The following is a 13,751-nucleotide window of genomic DNA, read 5'->3' as shown; positions in this document are numbered from 1 at the left end:
AACAACAGAAATAGTCTTCTATAAAGACTGCAGTATCACTTGTCCATTTTATAGAAAGCATTCTTACCTGAAGTCCCTGGCCCCGTGTTTACAAGACCAATGATTGAAGCAGTCCTGTCCCCTGTTCCTCCTTCTGTGGTCCCAGGGAAAGATAAAAGGGTTAGTCATAGATCCATAAAGTTGGAAGGTTATCTAGAGACATAATGGTATGTTCAGGTGCAAGGAGCAGAAGCAACTTCCATTTGCCACTATGCTACTGTGCTATTGTGTGGTTGTAGCAGCAGCCAGGTTTTTTTGATACCCATTCCTCCCACTGCAAGGTGGCACTCAGGGCGGCTGCTTGGTTGCCTCACCTTATTTAGGTCACTGTCCACCATCCAGTCCAACAAGCTGTAAAGATGCAAGATGCACTGTACATACATTGTCCCAGAGAGAACAACAGCTTCTCTATTTCTGCATTCTGAACTCTTTCTCACCTTTGTTATTTGTCTGAGATCCTCTCTGGTTTTTCTTCATTCTTCTTGTGTGGTGCCCAAAATTGGACACAGTACTTTAACTGAGACCTAACAAGCACTGAGCAGAGTGGTACCACTGCTTCCTGTGTCTTGCATGCATTGGTCTCTTAATGCAGCACAAGGTTATACTGGCTTCTGTTGTGCTGGCATCCCATTACTGACATACTGCATTTCCAGTCAGTTATAACCCTCAGATCCTTCTCAGCTGTACTACTGCCATACAGTTATCTTCATATTGGCACAATATGTTTTGGTGCCACTTAGCAGATGCAGATTCACATTGTAGCAGAAAGCCCCCTTTTCCTCTTGCCTGCATTTGCTTTCCCCTCTTTGGATACGTTTCTCCTCTTATACCATTTCTTCCTTCCTCTTTCTTTCACTATAAGATAAGGAATTGTGTTTTAAAATTTGTGTGTGCGTATTTTGTCTCTCCCCTTGTATTTTGGCATTTTTATCTATTTGTGTGCCATGGCATTACTCTTGTAGCTTATATTTTATACTCTTCACCTTTTAACTAAATGTGTTTTAGTTGTACGTTATACACTGTAACAATGTTAACAAGGGTGGGAATCAAACCCCCGCTTCCCTGTATCAGGCGGGTCCCTGAATTCTCTAAACTTCACTAGAAGCTCCCCATCTGAGATAATCAATGCTGGGGACCAACTTTTGGGGCTGAATATCTCCAGATTGACCACTCCCAGAGCCCTATTCATGAGAGTGGTAAATTAATCAACATTCATCAACAGACTCCGAAACCTGCACGTACATGCAGACGACCCCTGGGGCTGATAGATGCCATCCAGTAGCCACCGAGGGGGAAGTCCCACGAGGGTCAATGACCCCTGGATTGGGCAAACCTGAAAACTGGGGAGTCACAAAAGTCTGCCAAGGACAGATAAAAAGCAGTGAAAAGTGACCCTCGGCGGCACCCTCTTGATCTCCAACTTGACCAGCACCTGACCTGTCCAGCCAGAAGGACCATCCGGCAACCCCGTTCTGGAGGATAACACCACGCTGGAAGAAGCCTCGACTGACCATCAACGGCAGACCCCAGTGCTTGTGGGATAGGTATACCTGACTCTGGTGCCCCCACTCCCACCCCCACACAAACATTCTTAGCTCGCTACTGTGTGAATGCATGTGTGTGTGGGGGGGGGAGGGGACCAGCCCCAAAGTTTATGATTTGACTTCATTACAGTGTTTCAATCTACCTAATAAACCAGAATTTCAAGGATCCCAAGTTGCACATTTGTAGCCAACAACATATAGAGATATCTGGAGAGGGTAACAAATTAAGAAGTCACTCCTCTTGTGAGCAGGTTCATGCTTGGATGAATGGTGTGAGCTCTCTGATTTACTTTAATGACTGCTGAAGACTGGAGAGAGCACACAAGATATCATAGTTATTAACAGCTTATTTTCTAGGTACTAGCAGGCATGAGAAAAAGGTAACCTATGAAAATGCAAAAACCCTGTAGAGTTGTCAGATATTTGGATTTTTCCTCAGGAAATTCTCCCCACTTTTATAAGCACCTTTCCAAATATCATTTTTAGATATTTTTACTCTCATTTGCCAGTCTGAACTCCTATTTACATGTGGTTCTGAAAACAGGAGAAGATGAGGTCTTCATTATATAGTTGTCCTGGCATAACAATTACAGTTGAAATTAGAAAAGGAGTTGGACACTTTAGTAACATAGTTATGACACCAATTCTCTCCTCCACCTCACTTAGACATATAGCTTTTGCCAGCTGAGTTTATGACACTTGAGATACACTTTCAATATACCAGCAACAGAATGTGTTTTGCTAGTGTTTAATGCATCACTGCTAGGAGACTTGCAAAGTTTCTTTATTCATAGAAAAGCTATGCCAGCAAAGACTTCGTAGTGTCACCTAACCTAAGATGATGGTATTATATTTTCAGAGATAATAGGTTATTCTCAGTGAGATTCGTAAACCAAGCAGCCTTTAAAGGCCATCCTTTTTCACATTATGGCTGGTGATAACTTTGGAATATGTTAATTCTTTCAAGGTATCACTTTAATATTTTTACATGTAGAAAATGAAAGACACCATAATTCAGGTTCTGACCCCTCCAATTTAGCAGCTGGCAAGGTATTGTGTAAAATATTCAAACTGCAATAGTTAGCAGAGTATTTGTTTTGTGAATCATCTCTCTATCTATGTGCAATTACACTGAAATTGGTTTAATTAAGGTTAATTGGAGATAAGTACAGCTGATGTCATTCTGAGAGGAGTGGCTGCAGAGAGGTAAAACCTGCTTTATCCAAATTCTGCAAGACAGCAGAATGTGGTAAAATAAACAGAATAATACTACCCCTCTTGGAAAAGGGAATAAAATTGACTGTGAAGTATTAGAAATTGATGTGGCATGTCTTCATTTTTTTTTTCTCTAGCATCTTTTCTTCTCCTTCCCTCCATTTGGAAAATTTTATTACAATAAACTATATTTAAAACTTATGTGAAACCAACTTCCAAGGAAAATACCTCATATAGCAGGACTCACTTTCTCAGAAAACTAGATTAGGAACCACTTATTAGTCACCTAGACTATAGAACTTGTGATGACCCTGGTTTAGAGGTGGTTGATTCAGTTCTCCAAATAGCTCTCTGCCCTGTTTCCAGCCACCCTATGTGCAAATGAGGATAGAAAGACAATAAGTAGAAGTGGAAAGTGGCAGTGAAACTCATTTAAAAAAATGACTCTAAGGGGCAGCAAATATATATTATATTATATTATATTATATTACTTAAAGCCAGTTTAATTTTAATTAAAGGTTGAACTAAATTATGCTGGAAACAATTTAGGGATACTATAATGCAGACCTTTAAGAATGGAGATAGATCATTTCCACACACTATATTTTCTCTTAGACCTCAATCCTGAAGAGTTCAGTGCTTCAGTGAAATCTGTATCTCTCACTCCTTCCTAATATTCCAGTCCTGCAAGGAATTTTAATCGGTTAGTAGATCCTTGTGCCCAAGGACCTGCCCTACTGACACCTAAGGTTCCATATGAGCATAGGACACAGTGTTTTCTATAAAGTCCTTTATTCTTACTATTAATGTGATGCCAAGGGAAGTTCCCCCTTTCCTGGATGTCTTTTAACATTATCATTCCTTCCTAGAAATGACACTGTTGGCCTTAGAGTTTCTGTATTACAATCAGTCCAGGTCTTTGTGCTTATGATGCATTAGCACGAATTTTTGTTGCTAAGCTATCAGTCACTTTATATGATACTAAACTCTAGACATGGTGAGAAAACATCTGATAAAAACTGCTGTTCAGTTCTGACAGATATTAAAATTTAATACAATCTCTGTATGAAGTTTGCTTAATCAAATGTCAAAGAGACCTTAAATCTATCAGTAAAGACCTTAAATCACCCAGGGGGCAAAATCAACAATGAAGGCAAAAATCCTAGACAAGAAAAGGGCCTTTAAAAGCTGTATTTGTAGTGCCATCTGCTTTGAGTTAATTGTTCTCAACAGGCTACTCAGCTGCCATTTAATCTCTGTATTACTTATTAAAGGAGCAGCAAATACACTGAAATATGTCACAAGCATTAGCAAAATCCTGATATACTGATAACACATTTTGATTGATATATTTATCCTCTGCTGTTATAAATTTTATTTTGCCTTCTAAGTGAAATAGCAGCCTTTCAGTATGCATAGATTTTCAGTGTGCTAATTAATAAGTTTCCTATGGGTCTAGGTCTTATACAGAGGCATCCATACAACGAATTTACAGTAATAATGTTGACTTCACAAATGTAGGTGCCCTAATGTTGAAAACAGCTTTGCTACATGGACTGAGACTATTGTCATCATTTTTCACATTGTAAAATCATGTGCTTTTTTAGGTCGGGCACAAACAGCCATCATTTTTGTTGTGGCATCAGAGGTAGCAGGATGTCCCAGCACAGCTAATCAGATTGCTCAGCAGAAACAGACCTCACCAGCACTGTTCTCTTGAAATGTCACGCCCTGCTGCTCCTGCGGGAATTTCCAGGCCAGGCTATAAGTGAACAGAATTCCTCCCTTGTAAGGCATCAAACGGTGACTAGGTTGGGTAACACAAACTTTTTTAGCAATTGGAGCATAATAAGAGGCAAGGACTTCATAAACATTTTTATGGTGGCACAAGGGCTGTTGCTATTTGCATCTATAGTTAGGGATCTACCTAAATCATGCCAGAAATGTGCTGTGCAGAGGCTTATTAAATCTTGCTCTTTTCACCGCACGACCTCCACCCCCACTGCTGATAGGCTGAGGGACCCTGACAGACCTGCTGCTGGCTGATCACTCCTGATTGGCTGGGAGGAAAAATTACAGTTTTAAATATACTGTGGTTTTTGCCTCCTACCACTGATTGACTGAGGGGCCCTGGTGGCCCTGCCACTCACCTCTTATTGGCTAGGAGGCAAAAACCTTGGCATGTTTAAAACTGTAGGTTGGCCTCCCAGCCAGTCAGGAGTAAGTGGTAAGTGGTGGGGTAACTAGAGTTCCTTGGATAATCAGCAATGATGGGGGGTGGCACACAGCAAAAAAGCAACATTAAAGGAACTGCTGCATATCAGACTTGCAGAATGATTTAGGTCAGTGGTCAAAAACCAGCCAATGGACAGTCAATTTGAGGGTGCATGGGGTAAGGTCAGCCAGCCTCAGACAGTAAATCTGAGGGTGGGAAGGCGGAGAGCATGCACACACACATCCTGTCTGCCCTCGCCCTTCCACAAGGCTAGCAGGTTCAGCCTCCACAAGAGAAGGCTGAGGGGGGATCTTGTGGCCTGTTATAAACTAGTCAGGTGGGGATCAGCAGGCATTGGGGGAGTCACTGTTCTCCTGAGCACCACCAGGAGTGACCAGGAATAACGGTCACAAGCTGGCAGAGGGTAGGTTTAGGTTAGATATCAGGAGGCGCTACTTCATGGTCATGGCGGCTAGGGTCTGGAACCAGCTTCCAAGGGAAGTGGTGCTGGCTCGTACCCTGGGGGTGTTTAAGAGGAGGTTAGATGAACACCTTGCTGGGATCGTTTGACCCTAGTACTCTTTCCTGCCATGGCAGGGGGTCGGACTAGATGATCTACTCAGGTCCCTTCCGAACCTAGAAACTATGAAACTGTGTTGGGGAGGGAAGGGGCAGGAGCCAGATTGAAGCCCGCATGGTGAGGGAGGGAGAGGGGCACAGGCAGGAGCAGGGGCTGAGGTGAGTGGGGCCCCAACCAGGTGGGTGGTATGAGGATCAGAGATCAGGTGGCTCATCCAGGGGCACAGGGGGCTCCAGCCTCTGTGCAAACCCTGGTGGAGGCCTGGGAGCATGTGGCTTCCTGATCTGTGCATGGACTGGAGGCTGCTGCTGGTGCACACTAGGCTTTGTGCCTCGAGCCCCACTGAAGCTGCCCTGCACACCCTGCTAGCCTGGAGATGGGACGCATGTGGCATCACGCAGCTCTCAGGGCAGTGGGGCTCAAAGCACAGTGCGCAGTGGCAGCCGCCTCTGCCCTGCACATAGATGGAGGAGGCAGGTGCACTCCAGGTCTCCACCTGTCCCATCACCCAGCCCGACTGGGGCTCCACTACCTCCAGCCCCTACTCCTGCCTATTCCCAGCTCCCTCTCTCACCATGGGGCCCTCAATCTTCCCCCTCCCCACAGCCCTTTTCCTTCCCCCACTCCTTCCCTGATAGACTTATCTTTTTTAATTAATGTGCAACCCAGGATCTACCACATGACTGCTGAGGCCTTCCCCCAAAATATTTTTTTCTCCCTCCACCTCAATCTGCCCCCCTCACCCTTCCCTTCCCACAACCTGACCTGCTGGTGGGGTTGGGAGAGGGGGGAGAGGGGCGGGCACACTAGATCCTGGGTTAGACTTTAGTTCAAAAAGTGATTTCCTACTTTAAAAGGTTGGAGACCGCTGATTTAGGTAGATCCTTACCTATAGACACTTAAAATCAGGTAAGGGATTCATAAGATTGATACAGATGTTATACAGAAATCTCACATAATATGTTTAACTAATTTAATTAATTTAATTAAGTATCATTTAATTCATTTAATTTATTTAAGTGATCTTAACACATATTTTACACACAATTTTTTTACAAATTTTGTCACCAATTTTTAAATTTTTTTATTCTTATTTTATTCTTATTCTTTTCATTCCTATTTTTATTCCTATTTTTTATTTTCCACGTCATCAAGTACATTTTATTTAATTGAGTAAACCAACTTGTTTTCTTTTAATTTCACTCAAACAACCATCCTTACAAAGCGGGCACTAAAATGCTCTGAGCACATATAATGTGTGCACAAATCTGAATCCTGTGAATTTTCTTATAGATATCTTTGTATGCATATTTGAGTGTTGTGGGGCACTAATTGGAAATCTGATAATGTGCTCCCTGCATTATTTCATAGGGAGTCCCAATGCCTGGACCCTCCCCACGCCCCTCTACAGCTCTGTTCCTACATTTACATTCCTGCACTGTTGAGGGACACTGTTTCATTCATTTTTTTCTCTTCCATCCCCAGACACTCCTCATCATGTCTCTGTTTGAGTTCCTGTTCTCATAGCCCCCCAAGTCCTGGTTTTTGCAGGCTGTTCCCCAGGCTCTGCCCACCAAATTCAAAACCACATACCAACCACCCAAGTTCCCTGCCCTGGCTAACAAGAGACCCTGGCCTTCTGACTGGACATACCACCCATGGGAGACAGGTGCAGGAAGCTAATTCATTTTAACCTCACCCCTCTCCAGACAGGGCAATTAAATTCTCTGAGCACTTATAGTATACCCAGGAATCAGCACAACAATTACTGTTTGGCTCAGAGCACCACCTGCTTGCATTAAGGGGTTGAATAGGTACGGCTGTCTAATAGAATCATTAGCATTATAACAGCTCTGCTCTTTACATTTCAATTTCTACACACCTCAGACTCCTGCAATCACCCCTCATCTAAAAATGTGAGGTACCTGATGACCCCAGAAGCCCAGGGCTGCAGATAATAGTGCTTAGTGGAACAATGAATAGACCTGCTATGAAGTATCACCCCTGCAAACACCCCCAACTCAGCAGATGTGGAGGAAGAAATGTGGGTGTGGGGTACCCATGCTCTTTTTTAATAGGTCCCATTAGCACACCAAGAGCTGTTTCAGACATTGAGGTGCCAGAATCACCAAGTAATATCACAGTCACAAATGCCAAAATATGAATCTGAATGTGCCATATTTTTAGCCATGGATGGCTTGCATTACTGTGGGAAAAAATAAAACGCACACATCTACAAATCAGATTCTTATATGCAAAAACAAATATTTAGGTAGTTACATAAATATCTAGGGACTGGGAAAATGATATATTTGCACTGATGTAATTGATCTTTATATTATCAGCTCTGCTAGTTTGAAGTTAAGTAGAAGGCAAGGTAAATTTGCACCATATAAACTAACTACATACTTACACACACACACATTGCAAGCTTTTGTATGCTGAAGCTCCCTGTATCACATGCTGTGAAAGGATGTGCACAAAGCAGTGTATAAAGAGAGAGAAATGTGAATACAAAGAACAAGGGAGAGAAACAGGGAGAGGGGGAGCAAAGTAGTGGTGGGTGAGGCATACAAACAAGCAATAAATCTGTAGGAACAAAGGAGTCACAAAAGCTAATCCAGGTGATGGGATAAGAATCCATAGTCCCTGTTTAAATCATATTTAAAGGCCTTGTTACATGGTGATTTTAGGTGGCTTCTGGAGATCTTAACCCTTGGATTGGCTACACATTAACATCTTTTAAATGGATTAAAATGTTCATTATTCTGTTTTAAATTCTGCCACTCCAGGGCAGGGTTATCCCTAGTCCACCTAATTTTACTTCTGTTCTATTAAAGTGTGGCCATTCTCCACAGCTATTCTGCCCGAACTGAAGTCCTCCAGCATCCCAGGATGTAGCAGCCCCTCCTGAATCAGGACAGAGATACTGGGGTAAGTGGAGCTTGGCATATCGCTTCTGCCCACTGCTGCTGCTGGGCAGAGCCAGTGCCTCAGTCCTGGAGCACCTGGCAGCTGCTGTGCCTCCCAAACTAGATTGCTGCTCCAAATGCCTGGGCTGGACTTGGCCTGCTGTGCCTGCATGGGGTGACAGGCTGGTGCTCACCCCTCTCAATGACCCATGGTTGAACCTGCAAGCAACCCCACACTCTGATGAAGCACATTCCCCTGGACACATCCCTGAGCAGGGCTGGGCAGCTGGGGCAGGGCAGAGCTCAGTGGCTGTAACAAGGCAGCCCAAGGCCAGTTCCCATTGACCCCACAATCCACCAGGCTATGTAGGGTCTGGCTGCCGGATCCACCTGCCTGGCTTGCCTAGCAGCATCCATGATTGGCAAGTACCTGAAGCCCCTGAAACCCCAATAGGAGCTATGTGGCTTTGGGCACAGACTGAGTGGCTCAAAACTGCCCATCTGGGCTGGGGCTGCACAGAGCAGGTGGGGAGGTTGTGCTGCTCTCAGTCACCTCCCAAGGCCAGTAGAGGCAGGAAGTCCCATTCCTATACTCTCCCCCCCTCCCCCTGCATGTTCCTTTTTGAAGCTCAGGTAGTGCCCAGCTGTAGCTCAGGAAGGGGAGACATGGATGGCAGGCTCTGGAGAAAAAAAGCATTGGGTCCCTCAGAGCTCAAGCAACAAGCTAATCTTGGCAACAGCAGGAAGCATCGTGGCCATCAAATGCTCTAGGCCTGTAGCACCCACTCTGCCTGGCAGAAGCAGTGAGACAGTCCTGCCCCTAGCTCCTGGTCCTGCCTCTGCTCATCAGGCATCTAGTGGCAAGTCACAGCTGTGCAGAAAAGGAAAGTCAAATATAGTTTTTCACCTTAAGGTTTGACTGTTCCACTAAGTTGAGCAACACTAAGCCAAACATTTGTATGGTGTAACAAGGCCCTTACACAAATCAGTCTGTGGATTATTTCTTGTTCTGGAAGTTCCCATTCAAACTAGTCCCCATTCAAAAGTCTGCTGCTTAAGAACATCCACCCTCAGGTCAGCAATGGTGTGTCCAGGGAGGTCAGACAGATGTTTATTCATTGTGTCATATAGGGATGGTGAAAATCCATACCCCATGATAAATTTGCCAAATCCAGGGAAGAAATATACCTAAAAGATTCAGAAGTCTAGTGCTTGCTACAGTGATTTAAGTGTTGTCTGTCTCAATATGTCCTCCACTTAGTTGTCAGCTCAGGGGAAAACCTATATTTGTTATTAATCCAGGAATTCATTTTCTTCTTTACTAAATTTTTGACAATATATCATTGATGGGCCTGATTAAAGATACTGATTATGCATCTATAATAAAAGGACAAATTCATTATATGCTAATAATCCAACATCAAATATTAAATTTCATTATAATATTGATCAGGAAGACATCCTTTATGTTATTTAAAGTGGCCAAATTTTCCTCACTCTAAAAAAGGTTGTGATTGATAGGACAGATGAACACCTTTACCCCTGCTTGCATACTGAAGTTGATTGTAGTACAATATTAAGTGATTTGTAAATGTTATCCTTCCATGTGCTTTAATGCATTTGTGTCCAAAACATACTGTATGATAATCCTGAATTCCAAGGCCAAGTAATTACCTTCACCTATATTGGTAATGCTCTGAATCATGGAGTTTCATAGAGAAAAATCATCAGTGTAAATCCAAAAATATAACAGACTTTAAAGAATGGTTAGGGTAGCATATAGCTATACTATTATAGAAACAGCATTAGTAGAATAGACTACAACATGGTTAGAAATACCCTGCTTTTCATATTCTATGTATCCTAAAATCTTTATTGAATTCTGAATATATTATGTTCTGAAAATAACAAAAATTAAAGGACACAATATCCAAGTGTGTCCCTTCTTCTACAGAAAAATGAGGTGGAAATGGGAATGTATCTTGGGGGTTACAGAAGAGGGATCCAGGAAACAACAAAGCATAGTACCCAGAGTATGTTAGACTAACTAGAGACAGTACAGTTTAGGACACTGATTCTCCTGTCTATGGCAGACACCTATTTCTAGTGCTTCTATATAGGAAGGATTTTCCAGAAGCAGTATTCCAGTCCCACTATAGCCCCTTGATAACCTATGGATGGTATAAGTAGTTGCAGGAGGAGGCATAATCTGACTTCATATATTTATTGTCAACTGACAATCAGGAGAGACTATCTAGCAGTATGTTAATTGACTTACAAACCCAATTAAAAAAAAGAAAAACCTCATAAGCAAGTGTTCAACTTTAATTACTTGAGTGATACCATTCAGTGGAATAGTCAATTGAACTATTCATGTGTTTGAATTTGAGTATGCATTTAATTGTTTTGCTATATTGGGGTCAAAGTGAATGACCTGCCTTATTATTCATAATTTCATTTTCATTATTAGTTTTTATGCACTACTTTCTTCATTTTCAAGAAGAAAATAGGGCATTTTTAATTATTACTGTTACACTTTTTTTCCCCTTTTATTTTAATCTGTAGCTTCAATTGTTATATGGTCAAAAGTGTAGTTGAAGCCATAGCACTGACTGAGTACATCATTTGTATATTACAGATTAGGGTCTGGGCAAAGAACATTTAGATCAGGGTAACTCACTTCGGTCTTGTATCCCAGTTTAAATTACCTCGGCTTTGTACCCCAGTGATGGGCAGGGATCTGGGTTTTCCGTTTCCCATGGAAAATCTAAGTAAACCATGGAGTTTACCTTCTATCAGAGGCAAATGTTTATTTCTCATTTTACAAGAGAAACCCACAGATTTTGCCATTTTGCAGTGAGCTCCCTGTAGGCTGGCAGAGTTCCAGTTGTAGGAACCTGGTGTAAGTAACCTGGGGGAGGGGGAGGGGCAGGCAGGATTGTGGGGGTAGAAGTTGGGGGGGGTTGGCAGGCCTGGATGGAGGGGGTTGGTGGGATTTGAAGGGGGTGGTGTGTCTGCAGGGGAGGAAGGAAGGGGTTAGTGAACTAATTTAGATCAGGCTTACCATTTTTTACCCAATTTACTCTCCCCAAATATTTGCACAGATCAGCATTTAGATTGACCTAATCCTAGTTGGGTCTATCTAAAAGCAACATTTGTACATACATAGGGAAGTTTCTACTTAGCTGATCTAGACAAAAAGTCCAGATTGCCTTATGCTCTTAAGCAAGGATTTTTGTTGTTGATATCTTTCACTGAACCAATTGCCTGGTCTTACAAAGTTATGCTTTTTACAAACTGTCTTTATAGGAGACGAAAGTTTTTTACTATAACTTCTTAAAACATAATTCTGTTTCATAGGAAATTGTATTATTTGTTTTTATATGATTTTGACAAGCCTACTAAAACATATTTGAAATTGTCACATGAAACAGAAATAACATTTTTAAAAAATAAGGACATCTACTGCAATTTATTTTATTTTCTACATCAAATTCTGTCTTATTTTGAGGTGAAGCAGTGTGATGCTCAAAAGTTAGAATGCCCATAATGCACCTAAGTGCTTTTTCAGGCACCTAAGGCATTAAACATCTATTTGAACCTGGGCACATCTACACATTCATTAATGAACCGTTGCTAATGTGCATTAAGTTTAATACCTCTGATATTAAATACTACATAAAAGTGCAGTCGCTGCGATAATGCACAGTAGCAAAATAGTTGTTGCTGTGATAAGCTAATGCACCTTAGAAAAATCCACTGTGCATTAAGCAATCCTGTGTAGATGTGCCCCCTGTACAGCACCTCTAATTCTCTTAGGCCTAGTGAGCATGCTCAGAAGCAACCAAGTTATCTAATTATTTACAGCCAAGTTATCTAATTATTTACATGCTTTTCCATCCCTATTTTATCTGGGAAACGAAATGAATTTTCCTCAAATTCCCAAATCCGTGAGCAGGAAAGAACCATGTGCTGTTTGGCTGAAATTAAGCATGGTAGCAAAAATGGTAGGGCCCCTACCCAGAAGGTAAGAATGCTGGTGTCAAAGTCTCTGTCACACTGAGAGGGTTTTAACACTTATCTCCCTAAGTCAGTAGCCTAAAAACCAGACCATGGACTAGATAAAGCTGATAGCATCCTTCCTGTTAGAACTAGATTTTGCTCTCCTTGCACTGAACTGAGTGAAACTTTTACCTTGAGTGTAGTTGAGCAAAGTTAGGCAAAATCTAATCCATGAACATTCAGTATTGCTGGAGGCAAGTGACATTTTGTGATTAATTTATACTGCTGCAGAGAAGACACACACTGTTTGCATCTTATGGAGTCTTCATTTGTGATTTTTTGTTTGTTCTCTTAATTTATTCTAAAAGTATAAATTGCTGCAAAATGTGACATAATTAGGTGCATCTACACATGTTGCTATGGTGATGTTGTAACTGCACCATGATTTAGTACTTTCTTTTGGAAGTACTAAATCACAATGCAGTAAACCGCCCCCCTCCCCCCTCGCCCATACTGTACCATACACTTGGTGCATGGTTATTTTTAGCAGCTACTTTGTTGTAGAGGTGCACAATACCAGGGGAGCACATTGCTACAGCAACATAGGTGCTGGTCACGTGTAGATGCCCATAGATGCTACATCATCATAGCACATTGCTACGGTGATGTAGTCACATGTAGACACGCCCAATGACATTAAGTTTAGATTAACTGATAGTCATATGTGTATGTAACTGGTTGGATCATGATGCTCAAAAAGTAGTTACGGTTGTCTAAGTCTCTAACTTGGAGGGGAACTCAAGTGAATTTTTCCCATTTATTCTGATTCCAGTAGTTATACTGAGTCCAGTGTGTAATGTCACTGCTTATGATATGGATGGAATTGAGGGCACTCACAGTGAATTTGCAAATGATACCAAGATGTGTGGAACTTGGAAAATAAGACTGGGATTCAATGATTGATACTTTGGAGAAAATGTCTTGAAAATAAACTAACTGAAGTGTAATAAGGACAAATGCAAAGTATTATGTACAGGACAAAATAATCATATGCACCAAAATAAATTCTGGAATGATTGTCCAGGCTGCAGTACTCTAGCAAAAGACCTGAAGGTTACAGTGGACTACAAGTTGAGGCTAGGTCAATCAAGTCCAGCAGGAAGCAGCAAAAAAAACCTAGAGGTCTAGAAAACATGGCATATGAGGGCAGGTTGCACGAAATGAGATGATTCAAACTTGAGATT

The 13,751-nt window shown here is 41.9% G+C and overlaps 1 long non-coding RNA gene across 1 annotated transcript; it reads right to left on the bottom strand.

Moving 5' to 3' along the window:
• Positions 1-399: 399 nt before the first annotated feature.
• Positions 400-13,317, bottom strand: LOC109316127. Its single transcript, XR_002102713.1, has 4 exons — positions 13,306-13,317; positions 11,295-11,297; positions 795-1,029; positions 400-410 (listed from the first exon to the last, which is right to left on the bottom strand). It is a non-coding gene; the product is annotated as an uncharacterized LOC109316127 (long non-coding RNA).
• Positions 13,318-13,751: the final 434 nt, after the last annotated feature.

The sequence above is a fragment of the Crocodylus porosus genome, unplaced genomic scaffold (assembly GCF_001723895.1).
Source record: "Crocodylus porosus isolate Cpor-Errol unplaced genomic scaffold, CroPor_comp1, whole genome shotgun sequence".
In the NCBI taxonomy this organism is placed as follows: Eukaryota; Metazoa; Chordata; order Crocodylia; family Crocodylidae; genus Crocodylus; species Crocodylus porosus.
Note: the sequence above shows the minus strand (reverse complement) of the source record. Positions and strands in the feature narration are given on the sequence as shown.